The sequence below is a fragment of the Strongylocentrotus purpuratus genome, unplaced genomic scaffold (genome assembly GCF_000002235.5).
Source record: "Strongylocentrotus purpuratus isolate Spur 01 unplaced genomic scaffold, Spur_5.0 spur5_scaffold_10, whole genome shotgun sequence".
NCBI lineage: Eukaryota > Metazoa > Echinodermata > Echinoidea > Camarodonta > Strongylocentrotidae > Strongylocentrotus > Strongylocentrotus purpuratus.
This window is the reverse complement of record NW_022145595.1, coordinates 9,182,721-9,208,176: the sequence shown is the minus strand read 5'-3', so window position 1 is coordinate 9,208,176 and position 25,456 is coordinate 9,182,721. Positions and strand designations below refer to the sequence as shown.

The window sequence follows — 25,456 nt, the reverse complement described above, 5'->3', positions numbered from 1 at the left end:
CACATCGAAAAGAAGACCTTCAGGTTAAAGTTATTCATTAAAATTAATCGTTTTCTTTTCCCAGCATCCATGTGACTCTCTTCAAACCTTACTGCTGTTTTTAATTCACCGTTTTCTTGATTTTGTCTTTGCCGAATAAAATAATGATGAAACAAAAAGTGCACCTCAATGAAAATAAAAGCAAAATGTTTATGCTTTGTGATCAAGGACTTAAACAAGGGTATGTTTTTTGTTTTGTTTAAGGGGTAATCATTAATGTGTTCCAACTTTGCCGAAAGTCGGACTACAAAGAACTGAAAATATGTAAGGGTTCTTAAGGCCATAAACAAAGATGTAATTTCAAATAAGGGAGTTACGGGAGTAGCATCCTCGCACCCGTCTAGCAACGTATTTTGGGTGTTCCACCATTTAAGTTCAGCACGTTCAGCAACGCACATGAAATGAAGTGGCTTCCAATGACCACTTTCATGGATCTAGTTGAAGTCGTATTGCTTTACTAGCGGTTTAGCTCCCTCTATAAGCTCTATAGCTAAAACGATGGGAAGGGATGGAATTAATTAACTCATCTCTACGATTTTTTTTCTTTTCGTGAAGATCATTGAATGAATTCAATAATTCGTTCATGAATTAAATTAACAGAGGAAGATGAACATGCAAGAAAAGAAAAGAAAGTAAAGAAAGAAAAAAACAAAAAAAACAAGACAAAACAAAAGAAACGAAAAGAAAAAAAAAGAAGAGAAAAGAAGAAAAAGAGAAGAGAAGGGAGGAGAAGAATAAAAAAAAAAAAAAAAAGAAAGAAGGACAGAAATAGAAAAGACAAAAGAAAAGAAACGAAGGAAAATTATTAAAAAAAAGAAAAGGAAAAGAAGCTCCTCTCGCAAACCCAGTCTGACATCCCTCAAATATAAATGGCTACTGTCCCCGTACCCCCCCGCGAATTTTTCACCCCACAATGAAAAGTTTAACTGAAGATATGATAATCTTCTAAATGTTTGGCACAGATTTTGCATTGATTTTGATTGTGTCCCTATACACTCCAACCCCTCACCAGAGAAATCTTTGATCTGCCACTGTTACATTGTTAAACTAACGTAAAATGGGTAAAAATACGTGATATGACTCACAGAAGTACAGTTTTGTTAGGAATGCTGCCATACCATCATAACATTAATGGGCTGGTGTCAACATTTTCATCTAAAAATGTAACAGACGAAAAAGTTGATCCTGTGCTTTTTAACACCTTTAAAAAAATGAGTACAATTTACATAATCAAATTTTAATTCATTCATTTTAACTGATCCAAATCGAATCGGTTTATTTAAATAAAATCTCAAAATTCACTTTTACATGTATTTCGGAAATCGGATTAGCATCAAGAAATAGAAAAATCAAAGCAGAGTAAATTTCTTGACCGTTGATGAGAAGCTTGTTAGAATGGAAATCCAGACCTAATATTGGTGAATTGTGTTTATCTACTAAAATATTTCCAGTGCAAACAGTTACACTAATTATATAGACTAGGTTATGCGAATCAAATCATCAAAATTCAAGGATCTTTGATACAGAATTTACCCACAGTGCTCGGAATTTATAGTGATGATGAATTTACTTTCCTCCAGACCAAATAGGCCTAGAGCAATTTGTTTACAAGTCAAGACTAGCCATTTATCGCTCGTTTACGTTTGTGAATTTTTGTGTGGGCTAGCAACGTTGTATGGATATGGATCGCTAACGACGAAGCTGATTTGGTCCAGCGCACTGTACTGCTAAACCCGGACCAGCCGCCAGCTCTCGGCGGTGCATTTTGTTTCGATGCTATAGGTAGCTGCTTGCGCTTACTTCACTTCAGTGCAGTGCAGACGGTCTACTTTGTATGCTGGATCGGGAATTCGACAACGGACAACATGATCTGACTGTGAATTTGTTTCGGAAATATTCTTGTCAAAATGTCGACTGCAAACTTAACTGATCTAGAGTGTGAACTTACACAATGTGGAGAGGATACGTGTAGAAATAGATATTGGTATGTTTTCTTGAGTTCCAGTTTGATAACTTTTTTTGGCGGCTTGTTGGGAATTTTGGTTGTTCGACTAGCGGTGCTACTAGGATGCAGGCGTCGGGTGTCGGACAGCCACCGGGCCATCTCCACGAGCAATGTGGCGATGGAGCGCCCGGGGATGATGCAGAATAATGAAGACGTCCCATGGATGACAGCAATTCGTGAATATTCGGCGAGTTTGATATCTGCCCAAACGAAGATTGGAAAGTGCCTGGTAAGTCTGTCGGCAAGACAACTAACTAACTTTAGACCTCACTTATCATTCTTATGAAAATTACATTAATTTTTCAATTTGAACTTAAGAAGTTAAGTGAATCTTAATTTCTGGCCTTAAATTTTTGTTTTTAATGGGAAAATGTCAAGTCTCAAAGTCAAAGAGTGAAAGACTCAACTCACAATTCAAATTTCAGGTTGGGCCAGGCAATTCAAGGGCAAGGCTACAATGATTCTTCCAGATCTTTTATGTTCAAATAAGCTGTTGTTGGTACTGGTAGACTCTAGACTAGAGAACTGAACATTCCTAGTCATATTTTTTAGTATTTTAATTGTTTATCTAGTCTATAGTCTAGAGTCTGTAGAGATCTACTTTTTACTGATGGAAGGCTGGGTATAAAAATTAAAGGGCAACAATTCTTTGTAATAAGTTCACTTGTATGAAAGCAGGAAAAAAAAGCGAAATAGTGAAATAAATCTGACCATTTAAGAGAGTTACCTTAACCTTTGAGTTATGAATGATTAAAATACAAAATCACTTTAAATCAAATCTACAGTATGTGAATCTCAATTTGGCTATTGGTTAATGGATTATGCCGTAGATCTAGGTAACTCTCCTGTTTGCCATGTATGAAATATTCTTTTTTTTCCTTTTTTTTTTGGACCTGCCTTCTCCCTTGTGGCAGTAGGCCTAGACTACTCAAAATATATTGGGGATAGCAAATTATTATCTGCCCTCTAAAAAGAAAAGACTTCCTTGGGTAATAAATTTTGAAAAATTGACATTTTTGTGTCTTGGAAGAATTGGGAAAGTTGTCTGGCACATTGTCACAGTGACATTACCAATTCAACCAATTTGAAGTGCCCATACCTACAGTGTACAGTGATTACAATTTTCAGAAATTCATTAACTTTTTTATCTTTCAGCTATCCAAATTGGGATATTGGTATGATACATGTACTACAGTACAGTTTTTTTAACTTTGATTTGAAATTATGACAAATAATATTGAAGCTTTCTTTCTCAAAGTACAGGTTTAGTGAGGGAGATGCTCAATTGATTTATTCTGTTTTTAAATCGAACTTGACAATGTGATTAGACTTTAAGCAAGGTCAAAGAAGAATTCTTGTGAGTTAAAAGTTTGTAATGATATATTGAGTCAAATTGTTAAAGGTATTAGTATTTTACATTCCTACATGTACGTTGTACATGTAATTGTGGGGGTGTTTTCCTAAAGGATATGTTGATATTTTGTACATGTTTTTATGGAGCTACTTCTTATTGCCACTTATCATTGTAATCAGCAATAAGGTAATAACAATGACATGCAGAGAAATTGAGATCTGAGATATTAAAGGAAACAGATATTCAAATATGAAAGTGATAACTGCTGCTGTTCAAAGTAGGAGGACTCTTCGAGAGGCACTCGCATCCCAGATGAAACCAACAAGTTTACACCCAATGTATTACATGGAATGGATCAAGGTTAGCTTTTCATCTGGTCTCACAAAGCATCAAATTTATCGGAGATCATCATTAATGATTGGAGACTTGGAGTTACAGTCAAGAACATGATCAGAACTGGAGGCGAAAGTCAAGTTTGGAATTAAAGTGCTTTGCATTGGGTGCAGTTCTCTAGACCATCTGAGAGAAATACCATCTACATGTATGTCTCTACGCTTTAGGTATCATCAGATCTGAGGTGCATTTATATGAGTAGGCCTTCATGTATTGCCTGTATATCTGCAGTGCTACACAGTGTATCAGCAAAACAATCTTGGAATTTTCCTGATATCTAGATGTGAAATTCAAGTTTGGAAGTAAAATACTTCATATTGGGTGCAGTTCTCTAGACCATCTCTGAGAATTACAACATGTATCTATACACCGAGGTATCACGATCTGAGGTGCATTCATATGATTATATCGTAGGCATTAAATTGATATCTCTTCAGTGCTACACAGCATAGATCTTGATCATTTTTTTTTATCTTGGAATTTCTGTGATACCTGTAATACCTCAGTCACAAGGGTGAGACTGACAGAACAACAGCAGACCAAACTATATTTCAGTACACCAAACGGTCAAAACTGGTCTGTGTGGAATCAATTTGGAGTCAGTTATACTGCTATTGTGACCACAATATAACCAATGATAATGGAAAGTCACTTGTAACTGCTTGAAGTGTATGGTCTACAAAGAACAAAGATTGAAAGACATGTGTGACACCTTCAATGATTGAAGTCCAGTGCTTGCTGCAAATGAGTAACCAGGAGAAACTGTAAATTGGCATTGGACCAAGTCGGTAGCCAAAATTGTAATTTATTATTGGATCTGCATGTATCAGTGTACAGTTGTAAGTGTTAGATATGTACATCTATGTGTTGAGGTATCGCTGTATCCAATTAGAGAAGCCAGCACTGTCTAGTTTCAATGTTCTTTCACAGGAAACTTGCTCACTCATTATCAAATCAAACACATTTTATAGCACACTTGTAGACATGTACTGAGTCCAGTCAAATGAAGTTGTTATCAAAGACGTACTGTACTCCAATTTCAGGAAATATCTGCTATCTGATAGCTGTTTCAGACCTTCAGTTTTCTCACATCCAGTGGCAGATCCAGATATGCTGGAATGGGGGGGGGGGGGGGGGGGGGGGGATACAAGTCTGAAAAATTGCTGACAAGCAAAACAAATAAATGAATGGTCATTAATAATTATTTGATGCCTCTTCAAACCAAATTCAGTGTCAAAGTTTTCACATTTTTCATCCCCCCTTTTTTGGTCAAAAGGGGGGATGAGGGGGGGGGGGGGGGGTGATTGAGTTTTGCGGTTGGGGAGATCATGCCCCTTGTCCCCCTCCTGGATCTGCCAAATAACATACATACTGTACATGTATGTAAAATAATTTATAACTACTTTTGAAACATTATTAACATGCACATGAATTCTGTTTAAATTATTCACCTATGCATGCCAACTGTCTTCGAACTAAGAATTCCCATTTTCGTTACTATCACATACACATGCATACATGCATTGCACAATATTTCAATATCAATAGACCACTGACTTGTCATGTAGACAACGATGAACAGCATACAGCATATCTCCAGAATTCAAGGTTATCTGTTGTGCCATGTGGTAGGATGTTTGTACTGTCTCCCCTATGAAAACAATTACCAAGTTCAACTTGCAGTTGATACATTGTGTCCCTAGTGTGTGTTTTTGTACCCCAACAGAGAATGAAAAGTAGTAGGAGTCTGGGAGTGTACCGGTACTTTTTCAGATCCAGAGTTTGAAAGTAAATTTTGAGTTTTGGAAAAGTGTATGCATGAATCGAAAATGAATACGGTAGTGGTAGTCACAGACTGTGACTGTAACTTACATGTACATTGAAATAATTTACAAGACATGGACATTTGTGGGACAACTTTAATAAAATATATGATTATTGAGTAATAAGCAAATATATGAACATACCCCTGTAGTGAGTTAGCAGAAAAAAAATTAAAATTTCATTTAATTTATTTCCACTACTCATAAAAAACAATTTACAATCAGCAATTTACATACATTTAACAAAACAAGAAAATAGCATTCAACAATATTAGATATTATTTGAAATTGAAACTCATTAAAAGGCAGAGCTGTGGCGGGGAAAGATGAAACTAAACATGTACTCAACCCGCTTAATGATGTTAAAAATGTGTAATTCTACTGTATGATTACAGCCAAGGATTTTTAAAGTTCCAATATTGAGCCAGCGCGTTGGCCAGTTTGAATCGATTTTGATGACAGAGTAAAAATTTTGCCTAGAATGAACATTGTTTTTCTTTTTTTGCAAGCTCATAAAAGTATACATGTACTGTACATGACAAGATAAATGATAAGTACATTAATAAAAACAATGATGCACTCATTAAATCATACTTGTAGATATGTAGGAAATCTTAAGACTGTTTTAAACTGCTCAAGACTCTAATTCTTTGAATATGAAATAGCAGAAAATAGGCCTTCATGTATAGAATGTAAAGTGTACAACAAGATATCATTTCCTCATGTCCCCGTACAACAATTTAATTAATGAACAGGATATCAAAATGAGATTAAGTCTGATCATCTAGGACACTTAGTAGACAGAAATAGACTTAATCTATTAAATCATGTTAGAACATGAATTACATTTGATTAAAACTGACCTTTATTGTTTACAGTTATATTGTACATGTACAGTAGTCCTACAATTTATGTAAAATCAAACATGGATGTGGTTAGACGACTATTGTGGTTTTTGCAGTACAATGGTTATTGACATACATACCGCCATTCAAGATGCACAGAGTGTGGTTAACAATGCAATGAATCATGATGGACATTTTAAAATACACATACTATTTACCAGGTACAGTGAACTACAAATGTGCATTTTGAACATGCATTTCATCCCTATTTTCACGAAGTGACGGTAGTGAATGATAATCCCATACAATTTGCGTGCGGATTTTCCTCACTACCGTCACTTCGTGAAAACAGGAACGATTTTAGTGCACAAATTGCGCTTCAACAAGTGCACTTAAAAAGGGTTCTGTCACATTGGGCAAGTCTGTACATTACATGTATTTTTAGTATAGATTTTATTCCTAAAACCTACATGTACACAAGAACACACCTGTATTATGTATAAAATTTTAATTTTTACAGCAAATTTGTTATCACAACAGAGCTTTTAAAGAACTAAAAAAAAAAATTGTTTATAATCTTACCTTGGGGCTTGGGCATTTACATACATGTACATGTGTATCCCATTTTTTGTCTTCCTCCAACCCCCAGCTCTCTGTTATTGTATACAGAGTGAGAAGGCTGGATTAGAAAATCATTGCCCAATTATTTGAGTTTAGGAGATCTTAATTAATCCAATCAGTGGGTTTTATAGCCTGATTTCCTGCCTATAGTTTTGTTAATTTTGTTCATTTAACTGAACATGCCGGTGATTAGCCATACCCGAACTTTCCTCCGATATTACGATTCACGTAGCCTTTAGAATGAATGCTTTTAACAAGAATCAGCCGACGTGTAGGCCACTGTCGCAGGCTTTCAGTTTATTAGAAGTGAAAGACAACTGCATTGTAAAAGTAAATATAGTTGGATTGCTTTATCACTTTGGCATAAAATTCAAAAAAGAAAGAAAGAAATCTGTCTGAAAGTTTGAAGGAAATGATTGTTAACAACTGTACATGTAGTAAGTTGAAATGTTAATTATAATAAGAATGTAATTTCTATTTATACACATGTACACCTGTACTACAGAATTACAGATTTAACCCTACTCTCTCTAAAAAAAAGATTGAATTTTCACTCTATTTTCACTTTCTTGGGAGTGACGTCAGTGATCACTTGTTTAGGAGTAAATATCGATTGATTTTAGAGTGCTCTCTAAGAAGAAAAGAGCAGTGAAAAAAATACACGGGGGCTCGGGGCGAATTAGCCCTCGAAATGCCCAAAAGAGCCCCCGAAAATCAGAAAAGAGCCCCTGTAAATTGCATAGAGTTCAATGCAAAACAAATTTTAGAGTGTTAATTTCATGCAGGCAAGCTTGAAAAGTAGCCCCCGAAAAATAAATATTAATTTTTTCCCTGGAAAAGAGTGAATGTTCACTCTATTTTCACTACATTTTCACTCTCCATAGGAGTGACGTCAGTGATCACTCAATTTTGTTTAGAGAGTAAAATCATACACGAACAGTATATAGATACAGTACATCATCCAAACTAGAGAAATTTCATACCATTGTCACTTTGCTTCCATTACCTCATGAAAGTTTTGGTTTAAAACAATAAATTAACATGTGCTACCTTTTACACTTCCCTTTTATGATTGAATGACGCATTCAAATTAATTAATCACAACTACATTCTAGTTCCCAGTGTTGAGCTGCAAGCATATTCACGGTTGCTATGTGGACTTTTGCAGGGTGTTGTGTTGCCAACCAATTACATGTTTTCATCTTTACGAGGATCATACGGATCAGTCCACATACACTGTATCAATCTAATCTCATCGTGGAATTTGTCCTCTGCCCGTACAGTATATCACTCGGTACATACAGGAAGGACAATTAATTAATATTTGAGACAAAAAATAATAATCTTCGGACTTGTAAAGCATATTGACCTGAACTGAAAATACAAAGTACCAGGTAATTTTTTTCTCCCGTCGCTATGTATTTTTTGTTGTTGTTGTTGTGTTTTTTTTTTGGGGGGGGGGGGAGGAGGAGGAGGCACGGCCTGGTCTTTTGTCAAACGAAATGTAAATGAACATATATTCAAAACTCTTCCTGGCATTTGGTCATTATATTTGTGGTATAGCTCTACATGTACATGTATCTGTTGATCCAGAGTAGAAGTAGCAAAAATCTCTTCATAAACTATGTTCATTACTGTTTTTTGAGTTAGGAAATTGAATTTGACATCAGGGAATCTCAAAAGGAAATAAACTTTAAAGGTCTTCAATAATTTGGTAACAACTTGAGATGTTCAAAACTACTGTTTTTCAATAGAAAGTGGTTAACATTTTGACCTACATGTACATGTACATGTGTATTGTGTAAGTACTGTTATTGGCTATTAATTTATTTTTATATATATGATATGTTCAGGTGCCTTCTATTTTACAAGCCTTGTGCTTTAAAAAAAAAATGGTATCCTTTCATCTATTATTTTGCCAATTTTGGTACGTCTGTTATCGATTTTTCGCACCGTTGGGTGATCAATGAATACCCTCCAGTTTAAACACCTTTACGGCGTCTTTTGGAGGAATCCTACCAAGTACCATGTACATTTTTTTTTTTTTAAGAAGAAAAAAAAGAATGTTGCCAATTTGAAGAAAAGGTGACCAATGCAATTTACCCAGAAACAATTTATTTATTTATTTATTTATTTATTCAATTCCTGTCCTGAAAGGGATGACGAAACAAACACGATCATTTTGTATGTGCCATATTCATATTCATATACTTTACCCTGTATTACCCAGACTGACACTTGAATGTGACGGGTACATGGTAAGCTCTAAAGCTGTCCCATCTTCAAATCATGCCAATAGATTTCGCACCTGTGTTTCCGACGAGCCCAGACACAGATTGTTAAAGCCGTTATAAATGCTTCACTGTATAAAATTTTGTACATGAACAAATTATAAAGTGAACTAAAAGTGGTGAAACTCAACTGCACAAGAATTGCTTAATTCTTGAAGAGAAAAGCATAAATTTAATTTTTTCAAACAATTCTTGACAATCCAACACTGAGCATACATGACATGTATCAAGGGTAATAATAATGATTGGACAGCACTGACAATGACTGAGAAGCAGTATTCCTAAAACAAAATAATTGACAGACAAACAGACAAACAGACAAACAGACAAATAAAAGCAACTTGAGGCCTAAAATAAATTGATTTTCACTTTTCATCCTTTTATATAGCAATAGCAATATTCAGTAAACAGCAAAGCTAGAGTAATGTGTATGACTAGGTTAGCAGTGAAGCAGTATTCATGAGAAAAAAAGGCAAAACAAAAAAACATAAAACAAATTAAAATAAAACAACAAAACAATAATCATTAGGTACATGTGCATGTTTGTGTGTATGGTTCACTTTTTACATCATGGAAAATCTCCAGTAGTCAGCATACACATGTACTGTATCTAGGGTGATGTTTACCATCAGACAGCATGTATAATTCCTGTCTGATGAGCATTTGTCTAGTAGTAGTAGGTCCATGGTTAAGGTCAGTGCCATCTAGCCTACGTTGACATAACTTGAGTCAATGGGGTTTCAAGGGTCAAGTGAGTATGGTCCACTATATAGACTTTGTCATGTATACTTACTTATACTTACTTACACGTGGGTAGGCTACATAATTGAGTATGATGATGATGAGTATGATAAGAATAATAAATTTGATTATAATTTCTCGAAATCCTTAGCGTTTTAGGGCCCAATTTTTTCAAAGTTGTTTATTCTAACACTAGGTTTCACAATGGTAATGCAAATTTTAAATTTCATAATCCTATCCTGTTGAAATATTTCCCAAAAATTTGTATTACCTTTAATGATGATTATTTCGTTATACAGTATGTGTTGTATTTATTTTTCATTTTGTATTATTCATATCAATAGTTCCCCTTTGAATTCTGCATGTATCCATTTTGAAGATTCATTGACAATTGAATTAATGTAGATTTTAAATTTTACCTTGAGATATTAATTACTCAACAATGTTAATCCATTCACAACCTCCAACCAAGCTCATTACCAACTCGGTATGAAAAGGTTTTTACGAGATAATATCTTTGGTAAGCTGCATGGGATCACTTCCAGATGTCCAAGTGCTTACCCAATTTGTCACCTGCAATAACATTTCATTGAAATGAAATCACACATAATCAATTTTCACACTGCCCGGGGAATAAAGCAGTGTGAGTATGTACATGCAGGCCACCATTGTAGCCTGCGTAGGTAATACAGTCGCAAATTTGATCGTGCAGCATATCATCTAGTCCCCATTTGAATTATTGTGTTATCTTGTCCATGGTACACTGTAGCTAGGCCTACCCATTTCGCCTGCAAAATGTAAAAGTACATGTACACATACCCTACAATGCATGAACAATGTCATTCTACGTCTTCATATATTGCACATACAATGACAATGACATTGAAATCTGTCTGCTCACAATACCTGCCTCTAATTAATTTAGTGTAAAAAAAAAAAGTACTTGTTTTGCTTTGCTAAAAGAAAATGATACTTGTAAGTTGTAGAAATAATAAATCTAACATACATGTAAATGTACAATGTACATTTCATGTATTGTGCATAAACATTTTTCATGAAGCCTGCATAATATAAGCCTACATGTACATGTATGTGCACTGTGGCTAACATTAGTTTACATGATTTGACAAATACAAACTTTAGTCAACTTTATTTACACTTCATTATGTTACATTACATATATTTCAATCAAAATTTGTATCCTTTTGACATTCTATTCAATCATCGTCATGCCATGATACACACAATTGCACATCCCAATCTAAAAACACAATGACTGTATCACACACTGTACTAATATGTAGCATGAAGATTCCCAGGCAAGGTTTGTATTCTTCTGTTCTGTTTGATGATGATAAAGGGGTTGCTTGAATCAAACAATACAACGTCCAACCAACAATATAATGTCCAGTACATGTACATGTATTAAGTAAGCAATAGGAAGTCTGGGGAAGTGGTGAACCAGAAACAGTGTTTGTCCATGGACCTATGGTTTGTCCTGAGCAAATAACATTCAGTTATGCAATATATTTGCTGTGTCCATGTAAAATAAACGTAGAGTCGTTGTCTGTTATAAAGCTATAACCTAACACACAAGGGTTCAAATGTATTACTCAAATACTCATGACATCAAAGTGATAATTTGTCTTTTGAATTTGTTATGTTGAGGTTACACCTGTGTGTCAATTAGCAAATGACTGTAAATAGTATATACACTGTAATTGCAGGGACTTTCTTTGTAAATATAAATTTAATCAAATTAAAAATGCTTCTTACATGTACATTTGAAAGGGACATACAGACAGAAAGAGAGAGAGAGAGAGGGGGGGGGGGGGGGCAGAAAGAGAGGGGACATGAAAGAAGCTGAAAGAAAGAAAGAAAAGGGGAATCTTGAGCTTATACTCGTTTGTAAATGAAGATTTGTATCTACAGAGATAGACAGTAGAAACAGATAAAAGAAAGAATATCTGCTAATCATGTACTGTATATTATTAAAGAAGAGATAAGAGCATACATAATGTATCAGTAGGTAAATAACAACTATCAACTACATTTACACATATATGCTGAAGCTTATGTATATACTCATTATCTTTCTCAGAATAGAATCTTGAGAGATAACCAGAGTTAATGAAATTTAGTATTAACTAGCACTCAACTCAACTGTGTCATAAAGAGTACATTTTGTAACTGTACTTCCCTCTAACAGTTTTAATTGATCAAAGTCCTCTTTTTGTAGAAACATCTTGAAGTATTCTCATGTGTTATGCATAATGAAGGATAATTAACTTGGTTGATGCCATTAGTAGGCCTGTCTTCACTATCTCGAGATTGCCAAATATCCAGCTATTTGAACTATCCCGATCGCAAACTATCCAGCTAATTTGCGTCTTCATCAGACCGAAGTAGCATTTAGAAGGATATTTAGTCAGGGTTGTCATCACAAGATATCTTGGGATAGTTTGCAAAATATCCCACTATTTGGCAAAATATCCAGCTATTGTCCCGTGCGTCTTCACTAGACCGAAGATTCGCAATACGCGCTAACGCTGAGCAAAATATCTCGAGCTTATTTCTCAAGGTCGAGTTTCAAGTTTCGAGGTCGAATCTCGAGATAGTGAAGACGCGATTTGTTACTTCGGGATTATTTCCCAAATCAGAAATAGCGGGCTATTTGGCAATCTCGAGATGATGAAGACGCGCCTATTGAAGGAAGAGCCATAAAACACCCTCCCTCCCACCCACTACCACAAAATATATAGAAATACAGGGTTGATAAACATAAAGTATTTTGTCTGTTTGCAGCCAGAAGGGCGCCAACTTAAAGGTAATACAAAGTTTTGGGAAATTTTGAAAATTGGGTGGACAGTGATTTTTTACAATTTTGATGTATTTGGAAGCCCCTGTGGATGTACATGTATAAGCACTAGAAAATTTAGCCTCTAAAACACTTCTGCTTTTGAGAAAAATTTAATATAAAAATTTACCGTTGCTCCCGGTAGATTTTGATAAATTTCAAATAGCGCCTACTTCCGTACAATGGTAGCTGCAACTATGAAAATCTCAGAATATGTAGTTGCGATATGTAATTTCCCAATGGAAATAGCTAATCGGTCAATTTAAGTAAAGAAACATAGTTTTATAGCTTAATTAATATCTTGACCTTGAGAGGGAGCTATACAACACAAAGAGCTTATAATTTACAATTTTATAACTTAAGACTCGATTTCAACCGCGACAACGATCACTGAATATTGTAGGATCGCATATGCTTCCAATATGTTCATTTGAACCATATTCTTGGCCCCCATACCAAAACTTTGTATTACCTTTAACTATTAAAGCCTTTCTAGCCCTGAACAGGTGATTTAATATGTCTGTAGCTAGTCTTTAACCATTAAAATCCGGAATCATAAAAAAAGAAGAGACTCTTATAAGGGCAATAATTCTCAAAGTTGAATGTGAAAAGTTATTTTCTCATGTATTGTCAGTGCAGTGTACTTTTAAAGTACTTTTAAAGTATAGATGAACTTTAATTTACAAGTATACTGTACACTAAAGAAGAAAAACACCTAGAAATAAAATGTATAACTTAATGTTTTCCATTTTCTTTTTATTATGCACCACAAAATTTAACTTGAAAATTAAAAGAGGGGATAATATAAGTACTTGGTACTTCTTTGAAAGTGTTGAGAAGGGCCAAATTAAGCCTTGAGAAAACATTAGACTTTTGGCCCTTCTCATTCTCAACTGCTGAATTGTTCATTAAGTATAGTATACAGTAGGTGTATTAAAGTCTCTTTTATACTTTAATACCTTGGATAAGAACTTGGGAAATATTACTTGGTAAGGGGTCAAAGCACTTTGTTCACTACAAATACACTGTGAATTTCGATAGGTGTTAATTAATGATACTACCGGTAGTATAAAATTAGTACATGTAGTAGTAGTAGAAAACTGAAGAAGAAGAAGAGGAAGAAGAAGAATAATTAGTAGTAGTAATAATGATAATTACCACTAAATTAAATCAATGCAGTAGTTTTGAAAGTAATAACAAGCCTGCATTAATGTCTTAAAGGATTGATACTTCAAGAACATCCCCTTACCCCCCCCCCCTCCCCTCCCCTCCCCTCTCCCCTCCCCTCCCCTCTCCCCTCCCCTCTCCCTCCCCCTCTCCCCTCCCCTCTCCCCTCCCCTCCCCCCTCCCTGTCCAGACAAAAAGAAAGACATAAATCATGATGTGTATGCATGTAATCTCTCTGTGGGGAGGGAGGATTGTTGAAAGTACAATTTGGGCTGCAATGTCAGATCTGACCTTATTGAATTCATTTTTTGGCGAGCGAACGGCACGACTCGCGGTATAAAGACTGGAAGTAGATCAATAAAAAGCCGCAGAGAGTACATACAATCTAATGTGGTAAGAGGATGGAGATACAGGGAGTTGATGATACAAGCAAGACGTAATCGGAGAGGGTGCATAATTAAGCAGAAAGCAATGCTGCTGATGTGCTCTATAGATCTCTCTGCAATGATCAAAAACATTGTGGGTATATATACATCCCCAAGTATGAGCAAGAAACTGTTTTCTTTTTATTGGCATTTGAGGCTGAAAGGAAAGGTATTATGCTGTTGGGAGCAAAGATTGATAAAGCAAGTTGTGTAGCAGAGTTAAGATTGTGTTTCCTTTTCCACACACCCATAGCAGGCCTTTGCAATTGCAGAAATTAAGAAAAGGCATGTGTGGACAAAATGTATGTATCCAAAAGAATTGAATATTAAATTGATTAAAACAAAAGCACTCAATTACTGTACTCTGGCCACATCTTAAAAAATGTATTTTAATCAGATAAAAGACTTGATATTCAAAATTTTCCTCCACTATAATTGTAATAAATTTGAAAATAGTAAGGGTTATGTTATTTAATTACTATTCTGTGTATACATTGAATGGATATAAAACATGGTCATGAGTATGGTACATTTGTAGCTTGAAAATTGACATGAATTGTATGTTTGTCATAATTTATATATAAATTTGGTTAATTTATATTTTAAGAAAATAGAAAGAAAGCATGAAACATGGAAGGGCACCTGTATTCATTCTTCTACTTCTCAGTCTCTGTCTGTCTGTCTCTCTCTCTCTCTGCCCTTTTCTTACTCTTTCTCTCTCCTATTTTAATCTTTCTCTCTCCTTTTCTTATTCTTTCTCTCTCCTTTTCTTATTCTTTCTCTCTCCTTTTCTTATTCTTTCTCTCTCCTCTCTTGCCTTCTTTTCTCCTAAGAGTCTTTTCTCTCCATCTCACTCCCTCCTCTAATCTCCATCTATCCCTATCTCCGTCCACCTCTGTTTCCCAATCAAAATGGCCGCTTCCAAAGTTGTTACCTGGAGTGCACATAGTACAGCATTAATGCAATGTTTTCCCCGAGTGGCTGTGAGTTATCTGATTTAGGATGGGTTGGAGGCCAATCATGCTAAAATTGAAATTCAATTTGATGATTTAATTCATTACGCATCGCAAGGACATGTGAGGAATGGCTAGGAGTAGAACTCATGAATTCAAATGAAGAAAGAAAAGAAAAGGGGTATACATGTGTCCTTTGCTAACCTGGAGATTTTAATCCAAGCATTATTACATTTAAACCCTGGATTTACTACCATTACCCATTCAATACAACTTTTTTTTAATCACATTTAGGCCTTTGTTCAAGAATTTATATGAATTTAATAACGCCCTTTCTACTCTGAACAGATGATATCTATAACACACCAAGATGTTTGAAATATATACATGTATAATGCACTCACATGAAATTAGATGTCTGTTTGGAGCCAGAAGGGTGTTAACTCTGGAAAAGTACATAAGTTGATGCCTTTTTGGTTCCAAACATATGATATATTAAATGTTTTAGTGAATTGATCATCATTGTAAAATGTAAATAATAGATAATTTTACTTCTGTAAAGTATACCTTTCAAAGTGACAATTTGAGTGTCCACACAGTCCTATTTACACATGAATACACACACACTAGTTCATGAATCACAAACACCATGCATTCTATCAACTCTATCATCTCGAATGAGACACACTCAAATGGATATTTACAATATACTTTAATTTTACTGTGATATTCTGTAAACAGACACAAAAATAAAATACCGGTAAAATACAGTAGTCAAGCTACTCATGCATTAACTGTATAATGAAATTCATCGTGAACACAAAAAAGTTAAATAAACATGCAATATGGAACAACTTGTTCATGCGTAGGATAAATATTGACTTTGGGAGTGTGTTTTGCTTTATTTTTGTATACCGGTAGATGTATTACCGGTATAATGCTTTGTTCAATATCAGACAGCATAGCCTCTAAATGGACTAAAAAATAACAATGTAATCATATATTCATCTAATTCGATAAACGTGTATACAATGTGTTGAAACTGACAGTCAGCTGTAAATACATTTAATAGAGATTTTAATATAATATTGTTTTATTTATCTTGATTAAGTTGATAACATGTGTAAATGACAGAAGATGAATGTAGTATAAAATTTAGCTGTATTTTGCACATATTTATTTTGATTTAACTACCGGTACAATTTACATGTATGTGTATGATGTATCTATGCGTATTATACATTGAAAGTCTCATGATTATGTAGAAAGATGTGCATTATGTAGATATACAAATAGATATAACTTTAATCACTTGTTTTATATAAATAAAATTGTTAAATGTTATTTGCTGCATTCGTGCTGAATATATTTTAATGGCACTGTTGTTCATTTCTGAAACAAATGATTTTATTTACTTCTGTGTAGAAACTTACTGTTATTGATTACATGAATGAATCACAAAGTTTCCAAGAATTCTCACACGCCTTTCGATAAATTTAGAATGTATCAAAGGCAGTATTTTCACCCAATACCATTCATTTACAATGAACAAAATTGAGTGCTTCATTTTCTCTTCTGAGAAATCTGTAACAGTTTTTAATAAATGTGGCAATACTTTGAGGATGAATCCGTCATTACACACTGTAAGAGTTTAAGTTCTATCATTCAGGCATTGATTTCTGAGGTGTTCCGTTTTAGAATCCCAGCTGTTCTTGCTTAAACAGTAGCTAAATATGAAGTCTGGTTTCCAGCTGTCGCATGGTTTAGCATGAGCCTCTTGTTATAATATATCTAGCCAAAAAGTTTTTAAAAAGGAATCAAAATAAGCAAAAGGAAGAATAGAAAAGGAACAAATATATGATTATTTCCAGGGTAAAATTTAAAATTGTTAACATCAAGGGCTGTGTATTTAGACCTGTAATGCATTGCAATCTTAGGTTTTTAATCTCTGAGGAATGGGAAAGGGGGGAGGTTGGGGGGGGGGGCGCGCAAAGTGCCCTTAGTGCCCACCTGTGCTGACTATTTGAATAACTTCTGAAATTAGTACAGCAGCACCCAAAGATGTTTTACTTTTTTTTATAGATTGACATCCCAAACAATGGTTGAGTGTGTAATGGGCGAATTTAAATTCATATTGTCTGTTGATAAGCTTGTTGTTGTTTTGGGTGTTAAGGCTGACCAATCTAAACAGATTATTTCTGCCCAAAGGACATTAATTTATAAAGGATTTGAATGGATTCCCTTGCGGCCCTCAGCAGGAAGATTCATCTGTCTGGTAGAGGGCGATAACTCTGTTTAACAAAAATAGGATTTATCGCCCTTCTGGCTCCAAACAAAGGGACTATCCTATTGAAACGTGTGTTAATTCTATAACACACGTTTCAATGGGATAGTCAAGTTAGACTTATGAGTTATTACGGTTTCTAGGAACGGGCCCCTGGTTTCTCAGAATGCGGACAAAATTAATCTGGCTCTGATTATAAAACAGACGATAGGATTTATCGCCCCTCTGGCTCTGAATAGATGACCCTTTCTGCTGAGATCCACAAGGGCATTCATTCGCATCTTTTTAATAATTAATGTCCTTCTGGTTTTCCAAAATGCAGACAAGATAAATCTGGCTCGGATTATAAAACAGACAATTTTAATACCTTCTGTGTCTTCTGGAAACTAGACTTCTCCAACCAGGGAGATGAGAGTATCTCCCTGCTCCAACCTAGCACTGCAGTGCACTGCTGAAATACCGTTCCATACGCAAATTGTCCAATGCAATGCACTTTCATTGCATGCTTTAGCACAGTGTGTTAACTAACGTTACTGAAGATGAATTGAATTGTACTTGTAGAAGCTACAAATGTATGAGATAAACAGGTTTTAAGTTCACTGTGCAATTTAACCCACATGTGTATCCAAAGATTTCATTGTTTTTTTGTGTACTTCTCAATTAAGGCTTGTTCAGATATGATGCAGTAAAACGCCGCGATTTCATATTTATTTCATTTCCAACAGAAAGATAAACAAAGGTATTACATCATTTTTCTTGGTAACTATACAAATACACTTTGCACATAATCAAATTATTACAAGAAATTCTTAATTTCTGAGGAAATAAATGAATGGCAACTGCGCCACATACATGCAAATGTAAAGCGTAAATTACACTTTAAATCATCATGAAATAAAACATGGTTAGTCACGTCATGTCTGAACAAGCCTTTAGACTGCATTGTAGGGGAATCACCCCAAAAGTTATAATTTTTTTTTTGTGAACACAATATTATTTTGCAAAAATATTCAAAAGGTATTTTGTGTTTACACCATATGTAATGAAGGAGTGTAAAGAAATTATGATGTAAATAAAAGATTGCAATAGAATCGTAAAGAATATTATGATAGTTTCATGCTGCAAAGGTTTTTGGTTTTATAGCAGTACTGTAAATGTATCTTTAGAATATGAGCTATATCGCAATACAGTGTTCATGTAATTGTCATCTACATGTACATGTACATGTACATGTTCATATGTTCATTATTACAGTACATGTATGTATTAATTACCTGTGTATTGTTCATTAGTTTACATACTGATTTGATATGCAGAAATACATTGTATTTTGTCCTTTGGGTGTAAACAATTGAAAAATCTTACTAGAGCTGTCCTCAATTTGCATATATATATATATGATTCTTCTTATTACAGCTTGTATATCCTTGTGTGCTTTTTATTAGTGTATTAAGACTTTAGCCCATTTGAATTTGAGTTGACGGATCTAATAATATTTTTTACGAGTAAATGTAGTGCATGTTTATTCAATCATCATATACCGTATTTACACATTTATATTTACATCAATTATGATTTCAATGTTGCTAAACCTGATTTATTTTCTATCCCCTTCTTCCCCCTTAATTACGTCAGCTGGTCGTTCATTTTTCCCTTAGTATGGGTTCCCTTATCTGCTATATACTTGACACCACCAAGTAAGTACCAAGACAGTTGCTTTCACACCATTGCATTATTTTCACCCTCGCCTACATGTACATTGTACATGTTTTGTAGCTAGAAAACGTGAGCCACGGCTTTCATGTGCATTGGTTTGCACTCCTTGGCTTGTTCACACTTACACAAACAGTCCTGTTCACATTGGTCATCATTTTTTTAGGAACTAGATTTCGTGCATGCTATTTTCTTGAAGTTCTAGGTTTTTTTCGTGAAAGGGGTGAGAAGCCGGGAACTTCGGATGTTCAGATGTATGCAACAACAAATTGTTGAAAAACCTTTGATTAGAACTGCACTAAGGTCACAATTGATGAAGTGTGAACGGTTCTAATGTAGAATGTGAATAGCTCTGTTTATTTATAGAGTGTGAACAGTGATGATGCAAGGCAAACCAATGATACATGTGAGCTTGATAATGTTGCTTGCAAGGACTGCATTTGCATGCTTAGTCTGCTTCAAGACTTTGAGTTCATATTTTTTATGAAACCCATTTTAAATGATTAAAAAAAAACATTTTGAATGGGTTAAACATAGAAAAATGTTATTTTACTTTAGCAGCATTGCATTGGCGAAAAAAAACCCAAACAAACACTAACTATGTGTCCTCTGCCAAGATCCAGAAGGGCACTAACTGAAATATTATTTTACGAAGTTAACGCCCTTCTAGCCCTCAGCAGACGATATATAAATATCAAGCAGCCTTGAAGCAGGCTAGTACGAACCTACAAAAGTATCGACAAGCATGCTTTATGTACGAGGATGAATTTGACATTGTCTTGCTACATTTATGCATAGATTAGATAGCTGGAAGCACTTTAAAATGCATGATGCTTTGCGTTGTTCAACTAGAATGTATAATTTTTTACATTTCTGCTTGAGCTCTAGCTCTGCCAACACCAAGCTTCAGTATATTTTCACCACAAATATTTACATTGTATACGTAATGCACAGGCTCGTATTCAGGAGGTCACCTTCATAACCATTATTATCTTCATTTTCAGAGGGTTTAATTTAACTTTTTTTAATTTTTTATCTCGGTGTATACTCTGAGGACTTCAGATAATTGTTTCACTTCATTTACATGTATTTACTGCATTTATTACTCTGGGGAATGTATGAATATCATTATGGTGTTTATATTCTTGATGGTTTATTAACAAATGTTCAATTCTTTTCAATGTTCATGTTTATATTTTCCTCTCTGTTTTGAGGTTTTACTTCTTTTTAAGGAAGTTAACATTTGAGTTTCATCCGTACGTTATATTGATTAGAGGTATTCGGGTTCATGGTTTTGTTTTCATTAACTTAACAGTTACGTATTTGGGTACTTCATGACTGTACTTCAATGTTTGTTTACATATATTTCTGCTCGCATAATAACGGAGTCTTACCAGTACAATTACAGTTTGTTCATTGGTTGAATTTAGAAAAATGTTCAGAGTTTATCACTTTTCTAGCGACAATCTTGAGAAAAGATTGATTTTCTATGAATGTTATCATCTATGTGTAGATCTAACTTCGTTGAAAACACAATTGTAGAGATGATCTCTTTGTTTTTCTCTCAATGGTTTTTTTTTTAATGTTAAATGAACATTACGAACTGTCCTCATTTGAAAATATGGAGTTGTATAGTATGAAAACTGTAATTTACGAGATTCATTTGAGATGACAAATTGGTTGTATTATTATTATTGTGTCAAATACGGAAATAAGTATTGTAACCTCACGCAAGTAAACATGTATTACATGAGTGTACAGTATGTGTATTTACAGTTGTATAACTTTTATCTTCACCTTCTGTATGTACAGTACATGTATTTGTAAAAGGATTAAACATTATGCAGTTGTTGAAAAGAGGGATCACGCTGTATAATGCATCACATTTTGCAATATTCATACAATGTATGTGACATGTTTATTTGAAAGTAATTTGTAACATAAAGGTAATTCATTCATGTATGTTTACATTCAGCTGTCACAGTTCACTACAGAAACTACCATTTTGGTTTCATATCATTTTGTGAACTCATAGCTACAGCTTTGTGGTTTCGAGCTCTGGCGTTTGTACATTGTACATGCACAACCTAGACATTGCAATTTTACCAACATCATGATATTACGTTGTAAATAGACAAAAAGATCATTACAGTTGGTGAGCAACCTATGATTTTTTTTATGTTAGTAAAATCATGGTGTTGGACAGTACTAAAAAAACGGGCCTAATATTATTCTCATTTTACACATCAATATGTATTCTTTTTAACTTCAATCATCATTGCAATGTCATTCATTTCCATCCTTTTTTTCCCGCTCGTTTTTTCCTTCAACTCCACCATCATCGTCATCGTCGACGTACATTATTGCAGGTGATTTTGTCATTCACTGTGAGCTTGGGCTCCTTCGTCATATACATTCTTCAGCTTGACGAGTAAGTGTCTCGCGATGTCGAGAGATTGAAGTGCCTTAACGACTTCCTTTAATACTCATCAGAGTGTTGTGCTATTCGTTTTTCTCCCTCATGATCTAATTTTAATTCATTCATTTCAACGTAGTTTCACTGCTTCATCTTTCTGTTTGTTGTGATGGATCTAGATGACATCTCTGAACTATTAACCCGTTAGCTACTGAATTATCTAATTCCCATAGGCTTAACACAGGGACCACCAGGTTCCAGTAAGCAATGGGTTAACATAAATGCCACTCGAAACTGTTTTTGAAATAGGCACTAACTAATTTTCGAGGGGTTTATTCTAAAGTATGAAACTCTTTTTTCACTATATATACTGATCAAAAACAGTATCGTTACCAAATGAGCTTTAAAATAGACTTTCATGAATCGAATATGAATAGGCACTAACTGATTTTCAAGGGTTTATTCTAAAGTATGATGCTCTTTTTTCACTACCAGTATTTATACTGATCAAAATCGTTGTTGTTTCCAAATGAGCTTCAAAATAGACTTTCTGGAATCAAATTTGATTTTAAAAAACTTCATTATTTCAGTGTTCAGATGATTAAAAGAATATTGATCAAAAGCTAAATGAAAAATGGGAAGGAACCATTTTTGATTCCTGGAAACAAAATGGCTTTTTTCACTTAGGACATAAATTGTACATTAAACCAGGGACATGATAGAGAAATTTTGGCAAACTTCTGGCACATGCATTGCTTAAAGGTTGCTTAAATAAAGAACACTCACAATCAATATGCCAATCAAACAACTTTTATTTTCTTTTACTTTCTTATATATTAGAAATTTATGCAGCCAAATGCACATTTTATTGCAAGAATAGTAAATATACATGTACAATTCATAGACATGTTTAAGATTTGAAGTTTTAAAGGATTTTAGTATTAGAGATTTTTTTTGGTGAGAACAGGAATTGTTGGGGAACAAAACTTAATTCTTTTTTCTTATTAGAGAATGTAAATACATTCAAGACAGAAAGGTGAAGCAGAAGGAACAGAAAATTCATTCCATATTCGTTCATTTCCACAGTGATGTCGCCTTCATTTGATCATTTATTTATCCAACAATTGCTGTAATGTGCTGAGAATGAATGTTTTATTATTATAGTGACAAGTCTGTAAAGGGCTGCATAATGCTTCAATATTATATGACTATTATAGGCTGAGTACCCATGGCCCTTTGCGATTATCTTTCATTTTATTACAGCCTTATAATTTTATCTTTATATGTCATCTTTATTTTAAATATAATTTCAGAAAAATGTTTTTCCACATTTACTCCCAATATATCTGTATTAACCTACCCTTCATTTTATGGAAGCTAAACCTGATTTGTTAATTTAAATAAGAATTTTAAAAATATTTTGATAGCAGCAGGTTTGATAAATAGTGAAGTTGTAATTTTGCTATAAACTGTTTAAGTCTGATATTCATATATGTCTTGAAAATTGACATTGTTTGAAAACCATGATGATATAAATATTCTATTTAGCAACAGGAAAAGTGGGGTTTTGCACTTCTATTAAACAGGACACATTTTCCTTCAATTTACTGTAATAATGTTAATTTCAAATTCTTTAAGAAAGATGTCATTTTCTGTGTGAAATAGATATGACTTTAATATTGCTTGAAAACAAGAAAATTACAAATGACAGATGCACCTCACATTGTTGGCATTATGTCAAAATTTGCTGATTTCCTGTGTCTCATTGGGTGATATACTGCATTCCCTCCGATATTGAGGGGCACATAAATGAAGATAGGTTGAATTTATGAATTCTCTATTGAAAGGAGCTACAAGAAGTAAAGTTAAAAGATAAAAAGCATTGAAGGCACACCTAACATTTTTAAGTGAAATATGACAGGGGTTATAAATCTGTTTTGAAAAATTAAGAAGCAAAACAAAAATTGTTTAGCATTTACATGCATTTGTCAAAAAAACAGAAGGCTTGCCTCCTGTTTTGATAACACACAGACCAAAATTGTAAATTATCCTTAAAAACAAAAAAGAAGCATTTTTCCCCAGGGGTACTCACGTTGTGATGTATTATCGTAACAATAGCAAAACGTGAGTAGCCTTTAAATACATTTCCCTTAAAATGTGTTACTTGTATGAACAGACGAAAACAGCTACATGGTCATTATGTGATTCTGTTTTTCCTGGAATCCTGACTGTGTTTAATAAAACATGTACTACGTTGTGAGCTTTGAGCATTGTTGTTTAATACATTTCTTTTTTTAAGTTAACCCTTTGGACAATGTGATAAAAGCTTTTAAGTTTTGATGTCCTTGGTTAGCGTCTCAGGATACAGGGTCTTAGGATTACAGCTCTTGCATAACGCAGATTGTGCTTTTTGTGTGGAAGTGTGATATAACAGTTCACTCACTCGGCACTCAATCCAAGGGTGGAGGGTTCTAAATCCAGTCCGTCTTGACATTTAAAGGGATCATTTAACAATGCTAAATCTGAGATACACTGCCCTATGTGTTATCAGTGTCTGTGATATGGTGTAATATTGAAGCCCTAAAAAAATTGCGCTTCAAAATGATCAAGAAGTGCCTCAAAAAAGTAAAAATCTTTGAGTGACCGGTTTTACCATACTCGTTTCCCCCAATAGACTGTAGTGTTATGAAAACCGTCAGGCGAACGGTTTTCAAAATTTGTAATTCCAATCATAAATATCTTGATAATCAGACAGGCGATCGGCTTGTAAAAGTCATGGGGTTCCTGACTAACCTAAAGGTTTATAATTATCATTGCATCATGAGCTAAATCCAGAATTTTGTTTTAGAATCTGAGACAAAGTTACCGGATCCCTTTAAGTAGCTTAGGGTAATAAAGTTGCAAGAAAAGATGCATCCGGAAAGCAAAATGCATTATTGTTGAAAAGCATGATTTCATCACACAGAGGTAAACCCACATCATTAAGATGTGGGGCTGGTATAAACACAAAAAAGAAGTTCTAATGATCAAATATCACCGACTATTAGTATTATTCCTTTTGTGTTCCGGAGGCGCCTTTTCATGACACTACATTTCTCTAAGGAGCCTACCGGTATTCCACATTTGCCACTCTCCACCCAGGTGTAAATGGGTACCTGGCAATTGCAGGGGTAATAATAATTGCAGGGCTTCCAGGAAGAACATCATTGATTGTGTTGAGGTTTTCCTGGGTAAACAATTTTTGTATTATGTTATATTAAAACATTAGAGAAGTCCAAGGTAGTTTTGGTATGATATTGGTATTCTTTACTGATATTGCATTAGTCTCGGTACAGGTGTCTATTCCAATGCTCAGTACCTTAGCTTGAATTAGACCAAAACACTTAAGGAAAGTAATAATTTTGTTTAGAATAAATTGTGTCTAATTTGTATTATTTTTGTATTTCATGTGACAGCCAATGACTACCTATATATCTTTAATAGACTTGGCCCATGTTGTGACTATTACATGTATATCATCTGCTCACTG

The 25,456-nt window shown here is 34.3% G+C and overlaps 1 long non-coding RNA gene across 2 annotated transcripts; it reads left to right on the top strand.

Moving 5' to 3' along the window:
- The first annotated feature begins 1,791 nt into the window (after positions 1-1,791).
- LOC115921654 lies at positions 1,792-24,474 on the top strand. Of its 2 annotated transcripts, XR_004063018.1 has the most exons (3): positions 1,792-2,273; positions 19,434-19,495; positions 21,881-24,474. It is a non-coding gene; the product is annotated as an uncharacterized LOC115921654 (long non-coding RNA). The 2 variants fall into 2 exon arrangements; XR_004063017.1 differs by lacking the exon at positions 21,881-24,474 and having other exon boundaries at positions 1,794-2,273; positions 19,434-20,005.
- Positions 24,475-25,456: the final 982 nt, after the last annotated feature.